The sequence below is a fragment of the Bombus flavifrons genome, chromosome 1 (genome assembly GCF_040668555.2).
Source record: "Bombus flavifrons isolate JBK064 chromosome 1, iyBomFlav1_principal, whole genome shotgun sequence".
In the NCBI taxonomy this organism is placed as follows: domain Eukaryota; kingdom Metazoa; phylum Arthropoda; class Insecta; order Hymenoptera; family Apidae; genus Bombus; species Bombus flavifrons.
Window position 1 is genome coordinate 1,497,875 of NC_138442.1, and position 26,049 is coordinate 1,523,923.

The 26,049-nt window shown below is 29.0% G+C and overlaps 1 protein-coding gene and 1 long non-coding RNA gene across 4 annotated transcripts in view; one reads left to right on the forward strand and one right to left on the reverse strand.

Moving 5' to 3' along the window:
- Nucleotides 1-26,049, forward strand: part of LOC138183786 (uncharacterized) — a 96,838-nt gene that overhangs the window by 59,273 nt on the left and 11,516 nt on the right. The gene's annotated exons all lie outside the window — the stretch shown is intronic.
- On the reverse strand, nt 4,668-6,657 carry LOC138184229 (uncharacterized). Its single transcript, XR_011174291.1, has 3 exons — nt 5,812-6,657; nt 5,439-5,553; nt 4,668-5,353 (listed from the first exon to the last, which is right to left on the reverse strand). It is a non-coding gene; the product is annotated as an uncharacterized LOC138184229 (long non-coding RNA).

Here is a 26,049-nt window from a genome sequence, read left to right on the forward strand (position 1 = left end):
AATTTCAGCGTAATGGTTTAGAACTTCATTTTTACAAACAAAATTATATAACATTGAACAAGATTTATTGGACACATTATGTTGATGACATTAGACATCAAATAATTCATTTCTCTATACAAAAGATATTTTAAATGCAATTCAATAACAAGGCACATGTATGTTCATATATCTTACATTTTATTTGTATTAGCTACAGTTACTCATAAAAATTCTATACTCTGTAAAAGGCGAAAAAGCCATTTTTATTAAATCAAAATATTTCCAAATTTTATTGTGTAGTTGGTACGTTCTATGCTAAAAGCTGCCCCATTATTGCTATGTACGTTACGTTCGACAAAAGAAAACTTATTACATTGAAGAAATTATTTTGAAATGAATATACAGGGTGGTTGGTAACTGGTGGTACAAGCGGAAAGGGGGTGATTCTACGCGAAAAAAGAAGTCGAAAATATAGAATAAAATTTTTTTTTCTTTTTTTTAATTTTTCCATCGAGACAACGATCTACAGTGAGATCCGTTATAACGTATCGCACGCGTACCGAGCGAAAATTCAAAGTCAATTTTCTCGAAAACAAAGCCTCAAACGAAAAATTTTTATTCTATATTTTCGACTTCTTTTTTCGCATAGAATCACCCCCTTTCCGCTTGTACCACCTGTTACCAACCACCCTGTATAAGATATCTAAAATGAATTTCTTATTACGATACTGACAGAATGAAATAAATTTATTCTTAGAGTCCATCCCTTGTGAACTCGCGCAAAAATCCACAATCTAATTGCGCTCATTACTCCGAAAACAGTATTTTTCATTATTACATTGCTGTGCATTTGTACAAGACTTTTAATAAAAAATAAATGAGTATTCTCAAAATTGATCGCAATTTAAAACCTGCAATATAATATATTTTTAGCGTATGATTAATGTAAATAAACTGTTGTTTATATTAACTATCGATCTAAAACTATCGATTATTTGACTTCAACTCAAGTTTCAATGAAACCCTGCATATATTATTGTCTTTTTATATATTATTAAGTTTAATAAGAATAGTGTTTTCGCAGAAAATATAAGACTTTTCAGTATACACTTTGTGATCTATCTAATCACATTATACATGTCCAAGTGCCTCGATACTTTTCCATACGTTTCCATTTCGTATTCTATTTTTCAAATGTAAATCCTGTTATTTTTTAGGTAGATCTATAAAACGAAACATCAAAGTAACATCACGATATAAAAGCATGTTTCTAATAACACGCCTGTGGCCGTCATACTATCATGTGTTACGATTGATGTTTCGCTGCACACTCATTTGCATTCTGGTCGCGCGATAACGGAAAACCGAACTATGATACAAGTTCTGACATTAACGGAAAGGAAGAACGTAGAACGGACAAAATCACTGCTGCAAACTGCATTTCCGTCGTTTTCAATTCAGCCTGGATCACGCAAATCGGTGGTTCGTGGGACCATTCCACGATCAAACTTGGGTGATCTAGATTCATGTCACGTACAGAATCTCTATCGAAATCGTGTGGCGGCAATATGCTGCTCATATCAATATCTTACTACCCATAAGTATTTAGACACTTTGATAGATTTCTGATAATAGTAGGATGAATTTTAAAGGCTCCCATACCTTCAGTATTTCCGATACGTATTTTGTTTCAATGTTATCGTTTCGTAATAGTTTATAACTACTGCTGACAATAATGTTTTTACTGTTATATAATATTGAATATGATGGTATTTGTGTGATTTCTTTTGATGATAACTTTTAAGAACGACTAAGAATCATGTATATCTACTTACTTATTACCTTTTTATAAAGTTAATAAATTATAAGTTGGATATAATGATAATGGAACTTGTCTCATCCGTTCAATTTGACGAATGATCACGAAAGTTTTGATGATTTGTGAAATTTGTTTAAAAGAATGATCAGTTTCTTCGCAATGAAATTACTATTTATAATTAATTTTTAATTAAATTGTGTTTATTTACTGTTTGGAATAATTTCGATGATCTTTGTGTCATTAGAAGAAGAATCCCTTTCATGTAACTTGTAATTCAACAAGTTAAACAGTTTAAAAGTTTATCTGAAGATAAGGAGCTTTCCAAAAAACAAGATAGAGTTCCACAACCTTTGACAAGTTATGAATACCAATTTTGTTATTGCAGATTAGGTTTTAAAAATCAATTTTGTCACTTCATAATATCCCAATTTTATTTTAGTGAATTTTATCGAATAAAATCTTTTTCCCATAAACTTACGAAGAAAGATAAAATTATCCGGATATTTATCTTTTATTTCAACACTTGACTTTCAACGTTTTGAGAAAAAAATTGTAATGAGGAATTACATACATCAATAACAATAAAATTCACTTTATCCTTAAATTTAAGAGATTTTTAATAGAGGAATAGGATTTGATTAAAATTAACTCAAAGTGCGTAACAGAGTTAAAGATATTTAGAAAATAATTTTAACAGTGATATGAAAAGAAACGGCAGACATTCTTCATTCTATAGACTGATGAAATTATTTTCACTGCCACTCCCCATTGCATTCGTGGCTCGCGCGGATCAATAACCGAGACGACCACTCTAATTTGTAACTGCTTAATTAATTAGAGCGTGGTCTTAAAAATGAAATCTTTGTAATGGATATGTTTCTTGTGGTTATTATATCTATTTTTCTGTAGCTGTTAATCTTGACTTAGAGGTAGTTAATAGCTAAATAACTGGCAGTAGTGAATCTCTGAAATAATTTTTGAAATTACATGTACGTATATATAATTAACATATTAATTTCTGATATTAAATATATACATATATTTTGTTTTGTGGATTCAATTTCATTCAAGACAGCATTCGTGCGATTTTAATTTTTCTGTTATCGATACATATATGAAATATATAAAAGTATAACAATCTTTACCGCGAATAAAAGGCATGCACGGATGAAAACTAATAAAACAGCTGTTTCAAACGTTTTGTTACCATGTGAAAGTATTCTTTATATATACTCTAAAGACGTGCTGAATGTGAATTGTAAATTATGGGGAATATTTAACTAAAATGCAATAAAATAAACAATTAAAACTTTCTTAAATTGCCTAAGAAGAAATATGATAATATTAAAATAATATAAAAACACACGTAAATATGAAATAGGTATGGAAGTATGTTTATGGACTTTTATCTAGTATGAAAGTAAATGGACTTAAATATAAGAGGAAAGATATACACTTAATTCTCTTATGACACTGTACTGGCGTGAAAACGCGATTTCGATATAATACGGTGCAAAAATTATGACCGCCCTCTTATAATCCGATATTCTTATAAAACGATTTCCATGTAGCACGAATTAAGAAAATTTAACCTAAGCTTGGGAAACACTCTTATAACACGATATTCTTGTAACCCGATTTCGATACAACACGGAACGAATTAACCATATCTTAGAATCTGGACTTTGTTACATATAGAGGGAAAAAATTAATTAGATGTCCTTTTTTATAAACCAAGCAAGCAAAAATAAAGAAGAAAACTGTAAACTAATGTACGTTTCTTTTTAGTTAGGATAAACATGAAATAATGATTTAAACTGTCTCATTGTTATCAGCAATTCAGCTCCATCTGGACTATTTTTGAGGTGAATTAACCCCTTAACCTACAACTGTGGGCATAGCTCATAGTACGATGATCAGGCCAAATATAATATACAGGGTGGTTAGTAACTGGTGGTACAAGCGGAAAGGGGGTGATTCTACGCGAAAAAAGAAGTCGAAAATGTGAAATAACATTTTTTTTTTAATTTTTCCATCGAGACAACGATCTACAGTGAGATCCGTTATAACGAGACGTGACAAAGTGCACGCGTACCGAGCGAAAATTCAAAGTCGATTTTCTCGAAAACAAAGCCTCAAACGAAAAATTTTTATTCTATATTTTCGACTTCTTTTTTCGCGTAGAATCACCCCCTTTTCGCTCGTACCACCAGTTACCAACCACCCTGTATAATAGCTTGTTTACGTTTTCGGCGCAAAATTCTCGAACGTAAATCGTAGGTTAAGGGGTTACACGTGTAGGTTTGCTTGATAAAGAAACGAATGGATGAATTCGTAATAGTCCGATGTATCAAAATCAGTATAATTACAAGCGGTAGTGTATGCCGGTTGTAATCGTCACTCGCTCAATGCTCTATGCCGATCGAAGAAAGGATAACAATACTCTGTCATAGGGAGCACGTTCATACATTTATATCGACGGACGTTACCACAAAAAGTTAACCTTCTTATATAACTCTGGCTGAAGATTACAAGAAACGGCAATAACAATCTGTCCATAGTTCATTTCACACAGACCTTGTAAACCAAAACAATCTTTAGTATTCAAAGGTACAATAATATGGGTCTCTCCCAGATTCGAATTTTCCGTTTCCACTTGAACTTTTTTACGCTCATTTGCCGCTATACTTTTTTAGGAATTTATCTTAATCGACATGGGAAATCATGTTATGCAACACAGGAAATACTTTTAAAAGAACTGGTACACGCGAGTAGGAACGTTGCGAAATCTAAGCCATAGGTTAAAAAGAGTAGACAAACATCCATGAATTACAGTAACTGTAACAATCAGCAAACGAAAGCACGAATTCCTTTTTAAAAGAGCGACTAGTCAAGGAAAAGTGGAAATTAATTTTGTGCAATTACTTAGAGTATGAGAACGATTGCCAGACATTCCATTTTCTGAAGCAAATCATTTCCCGTGAAGACAGTACCCTTTCTCGACCGCTTCTTCTTCCAACGATACTCGTTATTCTGTGCTTTGCAAGAAAGTAACAGAATTATTTCACCTACGCTGTTCCACTTACAGAATGAATTCGTTCTTCAATCGTTTAATAACACTTGTATTTCACTACAAAAATAACACGTTAATACTTGATATCTTATATCTTATATCTTATATCTCACAACTAGTTACTCAATATCGATTTATTGTGTCTAGTTTTTGTCGTAGAAGATTTTCACATCTGCTTCGAAAAAGAGGATCACCTTTTCATAGAAAACGGCTTGGAGTAGTAACAATTGCTTTGCAAAACAAGTATTTTTAATGTTGATTGTAACAAAGTTAAACTTGTTCATTTGATTTTCAATCATATTAAACATCAGTTTATACCAACTTAGCAAAAATCAGTTAGCTTCCGTGTATCACTTAAATAATAAATCACTTATATAACAAATTTTTTTTCCTCAATATTGCTTCTCAATAATTATCATAATTAGTTGTTTACATCAATTATTATACTAGATTGTTAGGGACTCGGCAGAAATTATAGGCTGCGTGTAAGAGATGCAAAAATCACTTTACCAATACACTCGGTTAATCCCCGACTATAAATCATTTACGTACAGATATGTTTACCTTGTCGGAAATAATTAATCCTACTGTAAAATACAAGGATCTTGTAATCTCGTCCGTGATGCAGACTCTCCTGTCATCCTTTGTCCATTGTTCTATGCTTTTGTATGTGGAATATCTGTGAAAAACATAAATCTTCGGACAGAGTCGTTGCGAGAAATATTTTCTTACATGAGTTTTGTCATTTTTAAGGATTAGCTTGTTAAAAAAGAAGATCGTGATTGTAATGTTTGATTAAAATTTTGTACGGTATCTCTTCAATATTATTCAACATTGAATATTATTATTCAACATGTTCAAAAAATTTTAATGTACTGTTTGAGATATGAATATCTATGTTTAACACTTATGATAAGAAAGGATAGATAGATTATACCTTGGCATTTATACCTGAAGAAATAGATGGATTTTATAGTTCTCAGAATGTATTCATTCTTCAATCGAATATACGTAAACTCTACTACAGAACAATCCTGCACAGCTTATATAAGCTGTTTGCTATCCATTCTGAAGCTACGTAAACAGTAAGATCGCGTGCTCTACCTCGGAATGATACTCATTATACTTTTTTCCACAAAAGAAGTTCGTCAACCTTCTGAAGTTTCTGCCTTTATCCTACTTACCTTAGGTTTGCCTTGTTACGAGTTTATACCATTATCTATCCACTTACGTTTACGTTGCTTATTTACATCGTAATCATTCATTTCTATTATCTGGATATCTATGGATATGTATTATTCATGTATAACTCTTTCTAGTTGAGCCTCTTCTGCGACTCACCGATCTCTTGAATGAAGTTTCAATATACGATACGCTGTTCGATATCAATTATTATAATATCATGAAAATGGATCAAAGATATTAGCTAAGCACACTATTATGTATATTTTCATAACTGTTCTCTCTTTTTTTAAACCGACAATTTAACGCTCTTAACTGACTCTTAACCCTTCTGTTCTTTTTTAATGTATAGGACGTTTCTATCATCTCAGATTTCTTAATATCTTAGCTACTTTAAACACAAAAAATTGTGCTAAGAAAATGCTGGATGGTTCAGAACGATAAATATCATGATTCGTCATTTTTCCTTTCCAGGTCATACCTTTTCTATTTTTCAAGGACATTGATATTGACATTTTTTTACATAGAACTACATATTTCTGTATACAATAGTCAATGCGCTTTTCTATCGTCTACAAGAAGGTAATACGGTACTTGTGTCCAAAAATAAGTAGTGTATAAAACATCTTAACTATTTTGTTTGACTTGCCTGTGATAGACAAGGAGAACAAACACAGGAATATTATTTTGCGTTCTTTCTTCTTTTTCACAAGTAAGTCTAATAAGCGACACTTTTCAATCAGAACTATGTTTACACCACGAATGTATACAATGTATACATAAACTGAATGTACATGTAGCTGAAATTACATATATACTTTACGTCTTTCGGTGTTTTTCATTTTTTCTAATGAGATTTCCTTGTATCTCACTTTTAGTACCGTATAGTGTTGTTATATTGAATTCGGGGATAACATTTCTTATGTGTGAATGGTAAATAAATAAATAAATAAATAAATATATATATATAGAATAAATATAATATATTATATATATATTTATTTATTTATTCATTTACGAATTCAGTATAACAACACTATACCATACTAAAAATGAGATACAAGGAAATTTCTTTAGAAAAAATATATGTTTATTTAGTTACTAATATGTTTAGGATAAGTCAAATTGTAATATATTTGTTTAACGAATGCCTATTTCGTTAAATACCTAATATTACATATATTAAAATTTACGTATATAGAACCTATTGACTAATGCTATTGTCACATTCAGTATATAAAGACTAATTTATATTTAATACCGAAAACATAGTACATGTATATTGTCCAATCACGTAAATTACGATATAAATTAAGAAATGTAGTATTTAAATACAAATTAGATACTTTTGAGACTGTATGATAAAAGTAAAAAATTTATTTCAAAGACAAGAATTTACTATGCAATTTTAAACAATAAGAATTATTAGAGAACCATAGTACTTGAATATTAAGGAAATCTCCTCAGTTTAGTTATATTAAATAAATTAATTAAATAAATATACTTGTAGAGCTAAATACTTGTAGAACTAAATAATAATTTATCCATAATCATATTTCTCTAGCAGGAAGTCGTATTCCCTATTACAGAATGAAACTTGTTTTACAAATGATTTAAAATTGAAATCGGTTTTGAATTAAGTTCAATTCAAGCTGAATATCGAATCTGTGTTTCACGCACAATCGTGTAACACCTGAAAATTCATTTTATTTAAGCGAGCAGTTGTGGTCAAAGTCACACAATTAGCTGATGTTTGCTTTCATCATAACAAACTGATGCTCGTATATCGATTTTCTGTCTGTACTAACTTAGTTTGAAGCGAACACATCTAACAAAATACGTTCTAATTCTGTTTTCATTTGTCCCTGTTTTCTTTGTTTCCTTTTTATTGATAGTACAATATAATTTTTGTTCATTTATTGTATAAGATTCAATCGCATAATATGTATTTATAAAAACAGTAATATTTAATTAATTTACTTTTGCATATTTTCGAATATTCTCAAACCAAAGAATATTAATAAAGATAATTATAAAGATAAAATATTGATTTAGTCCTCGATATAATTTTATATAAAAGGATTTAACAAATATATTTGTCAAAATGTAATTTTTTAAGATATTGGTAAAAAAGTTTGAACAAGATGAATACAATAATATTTATGTATTTAATAATTAAAAGACCAAATCCCTCCAAACATTATACACTTTTATCAACATAAATCGGCTATTATTTAGTAATTGTCAATTGTAATTGTGAGATATACATATGAGACATATATATTTGTATGTTTAGTTTTTCTATAAATTCAAATACAACTTCAGAAGATTTATTGAATATTCTTGTAAATAAATATTTTCGAGCATAAGTGTACATTATTCTTCAAAAAAAAAATTATTTTTTTCTAGCATTGATTAATTCCCTTCACATTATTTTATCATAGAAAAAGCACAAGTAATTATTCTAAAAATTTAAGTCCTACAACTGGACGCTGTGCATTCATATAAAATTTAATGAAGCGCGTAATGAACAATATTAAACATTCATAATTCTATGGTTAAAAGATTGAGTATAAAGACAAAGAATTTTGTTCGACCTGAATGCCTTAAACAATGTAGTTATCAGAATAATGAAATATCCTTATCCTAATCTTACTTTAGATTTTTAATTCGTTAACTTTTTCTTCTCTTTCATTTTCATAGAAGTAAAAGATGAATTCGATTTCAGTGAATCGTCCAAAAGATGAATATGATCAGCAAAATCAATCAAACTAAATTATTACAAGTACTCTTGTAAAAATATTTTAAGTTTCTGGTTAAATATTATAATATATATAATATTATAATATTATAATATTCTGGTTAAAGTTAAACTAATAAGAATATTATGAAACGTGATCAGCTTCGATTAATCTGTTGCTGGTAGGCCAATCGAAAATTTTTTCGTCCGGTATAATATGTTCAAAGGTAACATTAACATGGTTATAGTAATTTTCTTGTCAACTTTTCTTCCCGGAGTTTTCAACATCATCTTCAGCATTTTATAAATGAACTTATAATCTGTTCACACCGATCTTTTTAACAGAATAATCGAAGCTGAGTACACTTCATGGTTCAGCTAATTATTCTACAAATAAAAATAAGATCTAAACTATGTTACGTGTTACAATATTTATGCGTGGAAAATTTGTTTAGAAGTTTTGGTGATATTTCATTCAACTAACCGGGTATATAATATAGAATCTAAAATTTACAGAATTACAGAATAATAGAACATCATTTTCATTTACATAACAAATAAGCTTGTATAATTAAAAAACATTTCTCTCTCTCTCTCTCTCTCTCTCTCTCTCTCGAATCTTAATTCCAAGTTAACTCTTTATTATTTGCATTCAAATTTTATTGAAAAATAAATTCATTCTGAATTCCTTTTTCAATTGTTCTCTAACCTATTTATATACAAATACACATACGTTTGATATACTCCTGCTATATTCATAAAATATTTCTACAAGCGTTCAAATTATTTTTCCATGAACCAGCGTAAACATTTTTTAACTTAAGCTATTCTCTCATCATACTCTTCGCATCAATCACTTAATTTTCTTTACACTCTGCCAAGGATTTATCATTAACAAGAAAAGTTCATTCACTTTAAAGATCCGACAAGTTCGTTCACCTTCTCGTTATCTAATCTTTAATTGATACATCTTTATTTAGATACCTCTCATGTATAAATGTTTCATTTCTTTGTTTCGTTTCGGAAAGTACTTTCAAAATGAACGCTTTCTGGTGCCTCTAGAAGTGCGTCTTCATCGCTGTAATTACCATTATTCGCCGAAAACGGTAATGATTAAGATGTTGCCGTATTATCCACGTCGTACAATAGTTTAACCAGAAAAGAACAATGAATATCTTTGTACGTTCCCTGCGCAGTTAATATGATCAAGTTTGCCGCGAAGCAATTAAATACAACGGTTAAGTAGAAATTAAGTTTCTGTAACATCACTTCCCGGTACCAAGCGCGATCGTTCTTCTGCTCTACTAATTTGTCGGAACCATGGCGGCGAACAATGCAATTTCACTTACACGTTAAACACAACAATAAGAACCGGAGGACGTTTGAGCTCGTACAACTCTTTCCTTATCTTTCTTTGTGGAACACACTAAATGGATTAAACACATGCGCATGTATGTACAATCTACACTGTCGGCAGGAAGTTTGGAAATAATATGGTTATTAAAGGTGGGTTGTGTAAAACAGATCGGCCAAGCAATTATTTTTATTTTTATGTTTTTTTTATTAAGGCAATCTTAAGTATATTGTACATACATTGTACATTTTTCGTTACAGAGCAAAGTATGAATTACAGGTACACTTAAATACTAGATAAAGTTTATCTTAAGTGGTACGTGGTAAACACAATAAATGAAAATAATAAGTTTACGATTGATGAAAATGATAAATGAAGAAATGTTTAAATACTTTCGTGAGTCATTAAAACCGAAAGGCCTTCAAATTTATCACTGCAAGAGTGATTATACGATAGAGTATTCCATAGATAGAAGAAAAGATATTTGCACTACATAACGCATTTATGTGACATTACCGCAAAAAGCTTCGAATACATGATCGTCTGATTATTTTAAAAGGTTCATCCAAAGTAGGAGATTCCAAGAATCTATAATATCAAGGGAAGGTATATACTTGAAAGCTTTATTCTAAAATAGCCAAATAAATTATTAATTCGTAAAACTAATATCTCTATTAGTTTATGCTTTATTATCATGTGAAAAATGTTTCAAAGTTTCCAAACTTTTTGTCATTGTATGTATTAATATGTATTAATATTGTACTATGTAATAAGAATGTGAGAATCGTCATATAAAATTACGAGTCATGGTATAAGGTGGAAGAACGTGGCGCATATTTGACCTATGTCCGGACCGTTTCTCCGCGAATTATGCAACCCTTGCCCCTTGTTTCGTAGTTTTGGTGATGCTTTCTCTTTTGTCGACTTTGTAGATGTCTAGCTCAAAGAGCCAAACGTTACTTACCAAAAGAGCTTGTAACATTTCGTTCAATGATGTCAAAGTGATATAAATGATTATCTGCTATGATTAAGCAAAATCTTTATAACAAGATTATATGTAACGTGTCGTATAATTTGTATTATAAATTCAATAATTTTTTATTGTCACAATTTTTTTAAATTAAAAAAAGTTTTATAGCATTAATACCGGCCAATTTTAAGAATTCTGTATTTTACTGAATCAAATTAATGATAAAAGAAAGCATCTGTTTTATTCAACTTCAGTTATATATACAATTAAAATTAATACGAAGAATTTTAAAATAAGAATGTGCTTGATTATTAATGTCTTATTCGTAGTATTAAGCTTGTAAAATTGCACATAAATATATGTATGCTCGTTTTGAAGTTGCGTGGTAGGTACTATACATACAATCTCTTATATATTATAGTACTATATACAGGGTGGTTGGCAACTGGTGGTACAAGCAGAAAGGGGGTGATTCTACGCGAAAAAAGAAGTCGAAAATATAGAATAAAAATTTTTTTTTTTATAATTTTTCCATCGAGACCACGATCTACAGTGAGATCCGTTATAACGAGACGTGATAAAGTGCGCGCGTACCGAGCGAAAATTCAAAGTCGATTTTCTCGAAAACAAAGCCTCAAACGACAAATTTTTATTCTATATTTTCGACTTCTTTTTTCGCGTAGAATCACCCTCTTTCCGCTTGTACCACCAGTTACCAACCAGCCTGTATATGGCAGTATAATACTATAGCTTCTATATGGAAGCATTAAAGAACGCTATGTAGAATAAATGTTAGATTTTTATAAGTTTTGTATAAAATATAGGAATTTATTTTGAAAGTTATTAAAACTCAACAGAAGTAATAAAAAACGCTTAAAGAGGTGTGCTCGTAGTTAAAGAATATTTTATTTCAATTTTTTGTTATTTTGGAAATTGCGAAACTTACAAACAATATCATGTTCTTCTAGATATACATATACAGTATACAGCAAGATAATTGTATTATTCATTTCATGATTTAATTTGAAATGTAATTTCGTTTTATTTCTAATTTCTTCACTCGAAGCGCTTGAATCTTGATTTATGCGGTAAAAGTCATTTTCCTTGAATTTATCAAGTTAACGCTTGCAGTTTGTAACGCATAACAAGAAGCTAGTTTACAATTCCTGTAACCTTCAAGGATTTCAAATCAATTTTAAATTCATATAATATTGCTCATTGCATAGTATACGTGTCATCAGTAGTTTGATCATTCATCCTAGCCAATCTAATAATTTTTATGTAAAATTGAAAGTATTTAATGTAATACTAAGAGTTAAGAGTTACTAAAATATGTTAAGCAAAAGGATAGTTGCATCAAGTAATTTAGAAAGTTTGAAATTCATCATATTTAGATGTGTTTTATATTTTTAAATTGTTAAAAAGTTAGAACGTACTGAAATTACTTACATTTAATTAAAAAGTTAAGAAATGCTAAAAGGTTTTTTAATGCATTATAATTAAATAATTTCAAACTATAAACATATATATCGAATTGCAAATTAATTTTATTACATTCTATATAACAAAGACTTGCACTAGTATGGTATATTATATTTTCATATTTTACATTCTTTTCCATCTTTTAATTGATTCCTTACAGTCGCATCAACTACTATAACGATCTGTTAGTCATTAAGTCACTGGATGAGTTTTCTTTGTGGGAAAAATGTATTCCTATTAAAAAGTTTTTTAACGATAATTTTTAATTTGAATTTTTCAAATCGTTTCTTATTAAGCAAGAATTAATTAATAACCAGGCATGTTTCCCAATAGAAAATTTGTTTCATTCTAAGATGGAAGATAAGGTGATTGGAAGTAATTTTTTTATTGCATACATTACATGATGTGTTAATTTTGAGGACCCCATTCTGATTTTTAAGGTTCAATTTAATTTCTTAATAAAAAAAAACGAATTAACTCATCTTTTATATGCATAGTAATCTCTATTACGACTAAACCAGATTATTAACTTTTAATTTCATAATTATGGAACTTTCTGGTTGAAGGCTGATTTCTTTCCATAAAAATTATCTTTTATGTTTAATATCAAATAGAATAAATTATATCTAATAAGCGTGCAATAGTTGTAAATTTACTTGTTCCAATAATTATGAGTTCATATATTTTATTTGCATATTTTGAAATATTTTATATGTGTAAACACCCACAGAGAGAAAGGGAGAGAGAGAGGAGGAAAAAGAGAAACTGTTACTTATTTTTTGAAAACAAAAATATTAAAACAGTTTCAAACTTCGAACGCTTAGAAGGCAATAATCGCGGCTAGCTTTGAGCTAGTATCTCAAAGTATTTCAGCTCGTCGTATACAGTCGTGGCGTTGCGATCTGGAGAACTTTATGTCGATCCTTCCAACTGCCTATGTCAGGCGTGCTTGGCATAATTCCGTGCGTTCCAACAACGCACCGTATATTTTCCGCACGTAGTATACTTTAAACACGTTCCCCGTTTACGAGTACACGCGTGAACTGAGAGAAAAATTCGAGGAATATCTTAGTGTCACGGAGAACAAACGTACATTGTAACCGGTCTAGCCGATATTAAATTTGAGCACGTGTCGCAACAAAGCTAAGCCGATTGTACGCAAGCTATAATTACCAGCAAAATCATTAGGAATTCTTTGTTGATTACAGAGTACAGAGAATAGGAAAAATTGAAATGATTTTTCAGTAGATTGTAAATGTAGTAAAATTCTATGTATTAAAATGAGATATTATACAAAAATAATAAATTCCTCCACTTATCTGGACATAGAATCTTATTATTTAAGTGAGCGTACAGACAGCGTAAAGGATATTTAAAACATCTTTTTAATGAATTCTAAATAGAGTACAGTTCCAAATCCATTTAATAAAACGAAATTTTAATTAAATAAATTTCTTCAAAATTCAAAAATTTATGCATCTGAACGTGACATTTTCATGTTTAAATGAGAATGAGGATAATAATAAAAATTGGAAATATTCTTTGCAATGAATTTGAAATATAATAGTATTTCGTTTAATAGTAATTCACTTATATACACATGAAATTCTATTATTTGTACAAGAAATCAGACTAGCGAAGAGAATCAGTGAATCCCTATTTGTAAACTCCAGTTATACGAACTGTTTGTTTTCTGGCAAGTTTAGACATATGGAGTATTGTATAGAGATTGTACACTGTATGGAGATTTGTCATAGATTGAGATTGAATTGAAAAGCAAATAGATTTGACAGTGGTGGAAATCCTAGAGGATTGCAGAAGTTTGAAAATATTCAAACTTTAGAAGTAGGATATCAGGGAACAATGCTTGTGAAATATAGAAACTATATTTTATATAATATTGAAAATTTACCAAATCGGATAAAGTTATATGACAAAAACTTTTATTTATTATCGTTTGCATCGTTATTAATCACACTATTTTTTATACCACCAATAAAATTAAGAATATACGAGCTTTAAAACTTTCAAAGTTTACAAAATTGTATGAACTGTGAATGTAGGAATGTTATATTATTAGTTTGTAGATAACAGTATGATTAATACAATATCGTTTGCACTCACAGGAAATTGAATATAAAACCCCATTTCACGTATTCGTTACTCACTATTTCTACGACACAACGACACAACGATCTTCACACGACAACGACAAATTCAACTCTGACTCTCTCAACTCTCGTTAAAACGTTTTCCATGTTCACTTTTTCCCAAACATACCTTGGTAACGCTCGCAACACTTTTTAACAATGTCAACGTATCTGGAAAACGCTAATAAACAATTACCCCTCACGCCACGTCCTTCCCTGATGTCACACTATTCCACGTGAATGTTTACCTATACATTTATTTGATCAAAAAATTCAAATCTGCAGTAATGTGCAAGACACGCACTCGTTACAATGTTTAAAGAGTGAAACGAATGTTTTACTTTTATTTTTTCTTTATTTTTATACAAATTTGAATTTACATAAACTAAAGTATCTATTATTAGAATGTCTCGATTGCTATTAGGTAACAAGACTTATACCGTCGTTTCTACGCCAATAATAATGCTGTATACATTTCATAGCACGATTCGTGCATTGTACGCAAGTGTAGCATGTTGCTCCCAAACCGCTTTCTCGCAGTGGCGACTCGAGAAGCCTTTCTTGGGAGACAAGGCGAGAGCGAAATGCGTAAAAGTATATAAAGGCTGGTTGGTAACTGGTGGTACAAGCGGAAAGGGAGTGATTCTACGCGAAAAAAGAAGTCGAAAATATAGAATAAAAATTTTTCGTTTGAGGCTTTGTTTTCGAGAAAATCGACTTTGAATTTTCGCTCGGTACGCCTGCACTTTATCACGTCTCGTTATAACGGATCTCACTGTAGATCGTTGTCTCGATGGAAAAATTAAAAAAAAAATGTTTCTATATTTTCTATAATATATAATGTTCTATATATAATGTTCTATATTTTCGACTTCTTTTTTCGTGTAGAATCACCCCCTTTTCGCTCGTACCACCAGTTACCAACCACCCTGTATATTAGTACAAGTACATATTTGAATCTCCCTTTACAAAATTTAAACTTTACTTATAATTTCTATTTTAATATCTCTATTATTTATTTCAATATCTTCGATTCTATATAGCCTAAGTAATTAAATTCACATTAATTATATACCTAACAAATTTTTTAAAATTCTTAAAAATTATAAAAAATATAATATTTTTATATTTCATTACTCTTGGAGGATAGTGGTGATCGTCGATATCGCCCCTCCGTCTATAGATTCGCAACTCACGCTCCTCGCGATATTCTTTTTACACGTTAACTTGTTAAGCTGCCATGCGATAGAACTATGTATTTAGGATTTCGTTCGGTGTAGGAAACTAAGACGCACGTGTTTCCGTTACTCAATTTCGAATATATTTCCCGTAAAGAAACTGTGTTGCTCATGTTTTGCAACATGGACACTTCGATCTATTAGATGTTTTATTTTAAAACTCTTTTATAAGCTTTATTTTATCGTTTTTAATCTCGTGTTAGCTTTATTTCATTTCAATAGAAAATTCGATTTTTATTCAATTTCATTAACGTTACTGTTAAGTATTATTTCATATTAAACATAATTTTCAAACTGTAATAACCAAAATATTTTACTTAAAGTGTTACACATGATAAACTACTCTGAAGTTATAAAAACGTAATGATTGCAATTAGTTGCAGCGGAATTATTTTAATAAAATATGTAAATGAAATATTGTTTTTGCTTGTATTCAACTATACTTCACATATATTAAGTACAGATACAGTTCTAATAAGTATGATAAATTATTGAATTTCAAATTTTTAAGACTAGTAGTAAAATACCAATATAATAATCACTTTTGCAGCTTTAATGTTACTAACATGTGTAATAATAAATTATTGTGAATAGACATAATTCTATTTACACAAAATCTTGGCAACAGTACTTTAATTCAGAGCTTAAAATACATTTTTCAGTAAAAGATGAGATAAAGATTGAAATGGAATGAAATGAAAAAAAATATGCATCAATAAAATTGCAAATGTTAAAGACGAACTTCAAAATCTTCTCTAAAAGTAGGACTGAAGAAAAGGAGCATTAACTTTGCACTAGAAATGCAATTGATTTCCGTTATAATCATGGGAATAAAAAATATTTGATAGTGATTATAGCACCTTTTGCTTTTAATTATATAGGTGCGCGAGAAATAAAAAGCAACAGCGTACAATTAATAACAATAATGCGTTAAAGCCTAATTTATCTTCGAATACACCTGCCTTTCAACATAGGCACGTGCATTTTCTGTAACGTTAGTTGGAAAGTCAATGGACAGAGCCGGTATGCCGCTGCCAACGACTTTTGAAATGCGTGTCACCTTTTTGCTGATCAAGAAAACGGTATTCGACTGACGAGCCGAAGACCTAATCTTTTTCCCTCGGTTTTTTCTTCGGTTAAACTCTAGTGTGCACATTATGACGGGACAGATGCTACGTCAGATTCAAATTGCACTGCGATTTAACGTCATTGCGTTTAATGGAAATATTTTCTAACATGTTACAGAACAACTAAATTGCATTTTATTGGATATTTATTAACTCGAACTTCGACTACTTCAGTAGCGGCAAATTATTATGGTTAAAATTTTTCAAGAGTAAATAATTCAGTGTTGATCTTCTGCAGCTGCAAAATTCTATATCCTACTATGATACAATATTACATAGCATTTGAATGAAATATATGGGCCAATAGATACCATCTGTTGAAGAATTGTAATTAATTTTAAAAAGATTGTTGATTCGAGAATCGTTAGATATAGTTTTGACTCAATATTCGGATGTTTGTAGATATCTTTTATAAATATATTTAGCATGTCACTTATACTCGTCATATTGCAATGAATTATATACAATTATGTTATATGAAATACTTAGAAATTTCATTGGGACTGTTATGAAACTCAACTATCGTGACTATATTGACAAAGTTTCTGATAAATCTGAAAGTATTCATAAAAATTACAAAATATTTAGTGCAAGTATGCATGCAGGGTGTTCGTTTGCAGGTGTCAAAATGTAAAATAAGATGAAAATCAAGAATTAAAAAATTGCGTTGTCAGATTTGTTGTTTAGTTATTGTGAATTAAAAATGAGGCGAAATACCCCTGTGTACGGGCAAACCTCCTTACACGAACGAAAGTAGGTCAGCCTAAGCAGCGCGGTGCACAGGGTATATTTCGCAGAAATCACAAAAGTATTTAAACAGTGTTAAGTGAGTCTTCAAAATGTTTTATTTAACACATTCGATATGAATATAAGATTTCTATCATTCTCAATGCGAGAATTGATTGTAAATTTTAATAAATAAAAAAAAAAAGTTTTCTATGGTAAGTGATCAAAGACTTTCACAGTCATTGTATATGGAAACAATCTATAAAGAGAAATGATTGAAGAAACCTTTTATTACAATACGAGATATTCTTGTTAATATGGATAACATTGTTATGATATATATAACATTATTATGAAAATAATATTATCATTTTTTGTTTACATAATAATAAAAGATATAAAGCTTCCAAGAAAAATTTCAATTTAAAATGAAATCATCCCAAATGAAATAAAAGAAACAGAATATAATCGTCTTTAGCAGAACTTTTTGGAATATAATAAATAAACCACGAATGTTTATGCAAGTACAATATGAAGAAATACTGTATAAACTAAAACACGGAATATATAGAAAATATACTATATGAATGCCTGCCTGAAATATAATTCTCATTTTATTATATTATTTAAATAACAACGTGCAATAGTCTTGTGAAACAATAGTCTTTTCAGTGTACATCAGTGTCTTTTACATATCAGAATTACTTTGTAAACTGAAAGTATTGTTTTGTTACTTATGTAGGATCCAATATCGTGTGATAATATTACATATCGTGGTTTTAAAATTATAATTAACTTTTTGTCCAAGATAGCATTAAGCATATTGAAAAAAGCTTTTAATTTATACCAATGTCTCTAATAATATTCTTGAATGAGTATCGATAAATATTGTAATTTGTTAAAAATATCAATGTGAAGTTATTGATATTTTATCATTGACAGATATGAAATATATGGAAGCTATAGAAGAAGTATTCGGAGACTCTACGAGAAATACCTTTGTAATATACAAAAAGTATGTAATGCGTATAAACATGTATTATGGAAAATATGCAAAATGCAGAACATGTCTTTGGAACCTGTAATGATAAAACAAATTTCTATTTAAATATCTTTATATACATATACAGGGTGGTTGGTAACTGGTAGTACAAGCGGAAAGGGGGTGATTCTACGCGAAAAAAGAAGTCGAAAATATAGAATAAAAATTTTTTTTTCTTAATTTTTCCATCGAGACAACGATCTACAGTGAGATCCGTTATAACGTACCGCACGCGTACCGAGCGAAAATTCAAAGTCGATTTTCTCGAAAACAAAGCCTCGAACGAAAAATTTTTATTCTATATTTTCGACTTCTTTTTTCGCGTAAAATCACCCCCTTTTCGCTTGTACCACCAGTTACCAACCACCCTGTATATGTATATCATAATGCATTCGCATATGTATCGTATTCCTGAAACTATATCGCATACAAATTTGCATATAATCAGTCATTTACATACATATAGGAAAAATATTCCTAGTCAGCAATTAAATATATAAATAAATTAAAATTAACAATACATCATACAGTAATCTACGTTATCCTCTATTACTATTCAATGTTGTTAAAGACGCAGTATCGACAACATAACCACGATAAGTTTAAACATTTTGTTTTAAACAATACTTTCCAAGCATAATAAAATTAGCAGTGAAATATCTAATGTGAGATTATAAATTTATATCTAATATCTAAAAATAAAATTAAATTACACTTAAGCTGGTACTCATATTCAATAGTTTTAATAATTTCTAACGATACCTGAATAATTATTAAATAATATCTGAAAAATGTCATTCAATCCTTAATTATTAATATCTCTTATATTGATATAATTGCATACGAAGTGTTAGGTAACAAATGATAGAAAATTATAGTGATTTAAGTTTCTACAAGCCAGAATAAACCGAATATACGAATACCTACATATAGTTGCCCACAAAAGTATATTTGTAAAAGTATATTTGTATATTTGTATATTTAAAGAAATCTTCTATGAATACGTTTCGTGTGTTATTCAAAACATTTTGAAATTTGATTAAAAACTTATAAAGTTTAAAACAAATCTAAAAATGTACAGTGTGTTCGAAAGTGATCTGCCACCTCTACATCGGCGAAGATCTATAAAAAAGAAGCTAGAAATTCACTTTGACCTTGAAGTTCAAAATCAAATTTTGTTATTATATCGCATTGTACTTATCATGAAGATGAAAAGTTTCAAAAGAATCATACCTGACACCTCAACCGGTCTGTTGGAAAAATATGTTGAAGTTCCATTAATTTTCGAGCTCATCTTATTTGCAATCTACTTATATTTTAGGGTCAAGTGCAGGGAAAATATCGTTTAATATCGTACATAAGTACTGTTCTTGATTTTAAAAGGTTTTGACAAAATTCTAGAACTATTAGCAATGTTCTATATAAGAATATCATATAATCCTGTAACACAGATATTTAGACAAATAAATAAAATTTTTGTCGATATAAATAGAAGATCGGAGAAATCTAAATTAAGGGTATATCTTCAATCCACAAAGATACAGTTTGCCTATAGGAGGCTATTATATCCATATGTATAATTATGTACTGGTGCTTGTAATTTAAAATTCTTAGTCGCAATACTCGACATCAGCAATCTCAGAATCTTGGTATTTGATATTCACGTCAAGATATTCAACGTTAACAACTTTCAAATACTGGTATGTGATATTAACAATCTTTCTGTGTATGAGAAATATTCAAAATGTATTGGATATAGGTAAATCGATTTTTAACTCTAACGTTCCTCCAAGCAGAATACCTCGATTATCGTAGTTTAATATTTATTTCGATCTGTTAGAAATAACTTCAACTTAATTTACACTTGTAAAAAATAATAAATTCATGTGTACCGACTTTTCTTATTTTAATTCCATTCGATGTCTAAAAATAGGGAACACTTACGAAATTCTTTTATGAATATATCATGTGTTTTACTAAACATTTTAAAATTTCATTAACGCTGTGATGAGAGTCGATTATAGTATTGGTAAAATTTGAAACAGATCTGAAAATGTAGAAGCTACTTACAAAATATTTAATGCATGTATATATGTATATATGCAATTGATATAGGTTGAATAACCGCGAAAATTTAGGCTGCCACGGTTTAAACGAATTGAACACCAAAGTAAATAGATTTTTCGCAAAGCTAGCAGAAACTATGGAATTCGATTAAAAGCGTAGAAGTAAATTAAAACCACACGTGGCTTCTATTCGGTGTGCATTTCCTTCATTTAAAAGTCGACTTTGTACTTCTACCACTAATTAGATCAATTGGCGCGTTAGTTAACAGGCAAAGCTATGTAAAATAATGTGGATTAATTAAATAAAGGAATAGAATTCTATCTTACAAACAAATGCTGTTGCATTATAGTTATCGGATTACTCTATCGAAGCGTGACTTGAATTGGCCAAAAGATAATAATCACGAAAAAGCATACTTGAAGTGAAAATATGCCGTTATTCGTACATACAGTCGGTCTCGAAAAAAATTCGAATACTAGCATAACTTTGACTTCTATATTCTATATCTGAAATAAATATAGATAAAAGAACAAAAATGTTTCACAGTACATTGAAGTATAGTATATAGATGTCAGAGAGTAAAAAGCTTTTGACGTAAAAGAAACTGTTGTTTAAATATTAAAAGAAATGTTGAAAAAAAGACGTTAAAAAATGTAAAATGGCAACTTTCTATAGAAGTTTTAATATTTTCTTAATATTTCCCATATCCTTTTGTTCAATAACATGTTTTAAACCATTTAATATGTTGAAGATTATTTTCTGTTAATAATTAGCGCTGCATTTTATTCCTGTATTAGAGGAATGTATCATTTCTCTTTAATGTTAATTGTATTTCCATCTCCGTGTTGTAAATGCAACTACATGCTTTTGACAATCTGATTGAAATTATTTTTTTGTTTATATATACATCTCAAATATATTTTTGTCTAAAGCCTTATGTAATTATAATAATGTAATTATGTCTAAATGTTTACCACTACTTTTTTTATATATTCATATTAATATTTAATATTCCTTACATATATATCCTTTTCTCATTGTTAAAGTAGATATAAATGGATATTGTAATAGTAAAATGAAGAAGTTGATGCTTATCCTTATAATCATGTGTATTGCAAAGAAAGCTATAAATTGTAACACGTTTGGAAAATTTTATACCAGATTTATTATTATTACGTATTTTATATTTTATTAAATTTATATTTATTTATTATATGTATCGTGTTAATGGTTATGTTTAAAATTAGCATGAGTGTGTATATAAAGAAGAAAGAGAAATATCTCTGAAAAAAAGTCATTAGTGTTAATTCCAAGTGAGTATATTGAATAACTTCAGTGTATCATCAAGATGTGTATCAATTCCTTTACATACATGTGTATCAGTTCATGTTACATACAGACATATACACGCACACATACGCTGATATAATTATAGATAATTCTTAATCTTTAAAGAAAGTTTATAATTAAAATTGAGAAAATGATTAAGAATTTATTAAAACAAATATACGGCATAAATTACAAATGTTATTTATCTAATAGGTGCTTCAGGAAAGTAATATTATCATGTGTTACAATGTCCATATTCTTGATATTAATTTGAGCACGATCAACTCATTACGACGAAGTTCATGAACATACGTTTAACCCGATATACTAGTACTTTGTTGCAATTAATCTTGATTATTAAGCATGGAATAAAGAAAGTGTGACGAACTAAAGGAACTTAATAACGTCATACCTTATTAACATGAGAAGTCTGAAATTAAGAAATGTAGACATTCCATCATTGTTGCCAATAATCACGTACAGTTTACTGATATTTAAAAAAAAAATCCATTAATCCTAGTATATAAGTCTTTGTAATTCTTTTGATATGAAGTTTCATTCATGGCAAATAATATATTTAATAATTCAATTATTAATCAAATAATATAATAATGATGATAATAATAATATTTCTTATTTGGTACTACTATATTTAATCAAATAATGTATTCTATTATTAAAAGAAATGCAAAAATAAAATACACAATATCGTATCATAAAAATAAATATCTAGAGAACGTCTTAAATTTCAGAAACATTTGTATTTTACGTATAAGAGATATTGATTTATCATTTTCAATTTATATTTCAATCCTTCCAAATACAGTATTATAAATTTAAAACCGGAAAATTTAATATCACATATTTAAAATCAATTGCATATTTAAAAATATAGTACTATAAATGTCAGATTTTAAATATCATTACACCTAACGCAATTATTTTCTGTGAAATGTCGAAAGAATGTATCATTCTTTATACCATTCTGGTATCAGAATCTACTTACACGATTTAATTAATATTATTAATAAAATTTCACAAGCCAGTAGTTATAAATTACTATTAGTTATATCAATAATAATATATATTTTAATTATAATACAAATTATATTAATGATACAAACTTTTACAAGAAAATTTCACAAATGACAAATTGTCAAATTATCTTATTTGACGTAAAATTGTAGAATTATAGAAAAGTAGCCTGTAGCTTACAACTTACACCTATCAAAAGAGATAATTATGTTCTAAAAAATAGTTCATTCTAAATTCTTCGTTATTTTATCGCACCGTCAATCACCCGTCAATCACTCGTCATCTCCTACTAATGGGTTTAAATACTTCAAGTTCCTCCATAGTCTGCCACAAAATTCAATTCCATACATATAGACAGATAGATAGATAGATAGATAGATAGATGTATACATAGGAATATACAGGGTGGTTAAAAGAAAAAGAAGTCGAAAATATAGAATAAAAACTTTTTCTTTTTATTTCTTTTTTAATTTTTCCATCGAGACAACGATCTACAGTGAGATCCGTTATAACGAGACGTGATAAAGTGCAGGCGTACCGAGCGAAAATTCAAAGTCGATTTTCTCGAAAACAAAGCCTCAAACAAAAAATTTTTATTCTATATTTTCGACTTCTTTTTTCGCGTAGAATCACTCCCTCTCCGCTTGTACCACCAGTTACCAACCACCCTGTATATAAGTCCGTGTAAAAACATGAAACAAGTGACAACATTCCAAAATGATATAATGTTTCTCTTACAAACTTATCGCACTATATCGATGGCAGTTTGAAAATGATATTCCAGTGTCTAGGAGAACTCTAGGATAGGCTTTCATCTATCTACGCATACTCGTGATACTTAGGTGGCTCATGTGCATCGCGTATCGGGAACGGTGTTTACCGATCGCGTGGGTGTATGCTCACACATAATTGTACAGATGTCAAAGGTTCACTCGAATAACACAAGTTACCTTTCCAGATACTTTTTCGAGTGAATCATGGGAGTGGAAACGTTATATTGATTCCACTGACTATACTATACTTACTTAACGTGTTTTCACTGCTGTGTACACACGAAAATAGGGCAACTCGGTGTGAAACTTTAAACGAGACGATCGTCTTCGTATTCTTTTTTCATGTCTTCTTTGCGTTTCATTTTATAGTTCAACACTTTTAGTTGGTGCTAATACAAATATTGGATTGTTTCTATTATTTGGACAGCACGCAACAAAGTGTATAGAATTAAATGTCATGATTTCATATGTATCGATTATTTGAAATACAAATATAATCACTATCATTAACGCAAGAAAATGTTTAGTCGATGTCAAGAAATTGATAGAATCAGAAGCCTAAAATGTAATATTAAAATATATTATTACGTAAAATTAGAATATAATGCGCCGATAAAAAGAACAAGCTACTGTACTTCTTAAGAATAGAAAATAGTAAAGCTTTAATCGATGAGACTTCTAAATTACTAGATTGTGAAATAAATTGTCACGTACCATGATCACTCAATGACTATAATCTTATATATATCTAATATACTTTTGAATATAATACATATGCATTTTATTCTTTTAGCCATTCTACAAATAAAAAATTATATCTACTTACATTTCTCAATAGCTTTTACGCTTACTTCATTTTTCAAAATAATTTCAGTGTCCCGTGAATTAATTAAGTAATAATAAATTTAATTATACAGTAGAAATTGCTGTTTAAAAATTATCGAACTATTTAAAAGTATCATAATTCATAAAAGATATATATTTCAACTCAAATGTCTTACATATATTATTGGAAATAAGTTGTACGAAATACTAAGAATATACAAAGATGTGCTAAACTATTCTGCAAAAACTAATCTTCCTTGTGACATAAAAATAACTAAAAACAATCTACAATTATCATCTAACTTGCTCAATGAATTCCAATATATTTAGATTAGCTATTTATTTTTTATCAACTTAATATATATATATATATTGAAAATTTACACTTCACTTTTCGAACTAATATAAAGGAATCGTAAAGAAGCTGCAAATCAAATATTAATAAAATCCATTTATTGTCGTATCATGTTTTCACTTAATTTTATTTTTCAAAAGGAAATAAGTAGGTATAAGGATAATAATTTCGAAAACTGTGTAACATATTTTTAATAATGTGGTATACAATAAATGAAAATGTTAATATGCTAAAATTTGAAGTATAAAACGTACGAGTTACAAAGGCTTTTTCTTACCTAGCAGCATTCACCTTGGCACACATTTCTTGTAGTCGCTCATAAACATTGCACCTGAAATGCGAATATGATACGAAAAAATGCTATGATCCTATAAATGAGTCTGTTGATCGTAAACTTTTATTATAACATATCTAGTTTCAATTCGAGTAAGTATAAGTTTCATTCTATATCTCATTCAAGTAAAATTTTATATTAATCGTTAACACTTACATAAACTCTAAAGATAAATCTAAATATTTACAAACATAACTAAAAAATGGAACCTGCGTAGAGATTTACTTTATTCACTAAATATTATAACAAAAACATTTCTTTAGATATTTTATGTATTTTCGCATGTTACCTATATTGTATTCTGTATATTGTTGCATCTACAAGTGTCAGGAAAATGTATAGATGTCCGCAGTATATTAATAATTAAATCAATACAATTATTCTACATCACAGAATAATAATTAATATATCACTATCATTAGATTTATAAATATAATATAGAAAAT